We start from the raw sequence: 1,322 nt of genomic DNA, 5'->3' as shown, positions 1-1,322 counted from the left end.
CTGGGGGGGGGGGGGGTCTGAGCAGTGCAAAGTATTGGGTTGGCCAAAAAGTTCGTTCAGTTTTAAGTAAATAAAAGACATTTTTCATTTTCACGAAGAACTTTACTGAGCAACGTATTCACTAACCAAACGAACTTTTTGGCCAACCCAATACCTAGAGGAGCTCTCACCTCCCTTGTTCTGTGCATGGTGTCTCCATTAATGCAACCTGAATTTGAGCTTGCTGGTTTGACAGCCACATTACACTGTGGCCTTGGATTGAGCAGCTGTGCTAATAGTACCAAAGTTTTCAAGGTGCCCGTGCATTTGGAGGTCACATCTGACCCATGTTACAGAAGCAAAAACAGCCTATCCCAGACTTACATGTATCTCTTAGCTACTGAACCAAAGCTGTTTTCACAAAGTCCTCTTTTGGCCCAAGAGGAGGGAGCTAACCTTTAGAAGTCCAAATGTCTCACCCTGTGCTGCATGCTTTACTTATACTAGCATTATTGCCATTTTAGAGATGGGTTAACTGAGGTCAGTCAGGCCAAAGCTACACAGTTACTTAGTGGCAGAGCCAGGAGGCAAACCTGTGTCACCCTAGGTGACATTGCCTTGCTTTCATCCCTGCCTCTTCATATCCCCTGAATTAAGTCTTTTTCCTTCCTGTGATTTTTTAAAAAGTCCCTCCTTGCTGTTCTCACAGCTATTTGCTCCTCTGATGATTTGCCTGGCAGTTCTTAAAATGTGACTTGAAGACCACTTGCAGGAGGGGTCTGTGAGATAAGAGCTATTTTCATAATAACACTGACTCTGCTTGCTGTTTTCACTCCCAGTCTCTCATAGGTGTATAGTGGAGTTTCCCAGAGGCTGCATGGCATGTGATATCACAACAGATGGAATGAAGGAGCACATGTGGAAATCCATGAAGCCAGATAACAGAGATTTGCAAAAATCAAATACAACACCATTCCTGTCATTAATTCCTTTAACAATAATTATTTTTCATAAAGATTAAAAAACACTTCAACATACACCAAGTTTATTTCAAATGAATTAACTTTTAAAATTTCTCAATTTCTAATCAAGTAAATATTGATAGATGCAACCCACACGAACAAAACCTCTTGGGTTGCTCAAGTTTTAAGAGGGAGAAGAGGTCCTAAAACTGGAAAGTTTGAGAACTGATGGTTTTTCCACTTGAGTCTTGTCAAATGACCCCAAAAACACAACTTGGGATGGTCACTGGGTTGCTGGTGAAAGGTTTCCTCCTGTCTGCTGCAGATATGCTTGGGAAACTGATACCTGGAGCTCGTTTGGTGCCCCTCTGCCATAATGCC

This window comes from Lipotes vexillifer, unplaced genomic scaffold, assembly GCF_000442215.2.
Source record: "Lipotes vexillifer unplaced genomic scaffold, Lipotes_vexillifer_v1.1 scaffold312, whole genome shotgun sequence".
Classification (NCBI taxonomy): Eukaryota; Metazoa; Chordata; class Mammalia; order Artiodactyla; family Lipotidae; genus Lipotes; species Lipotes vexillifer.
This window is presented reverse-complemented; position numbering follows the sequence as displayed.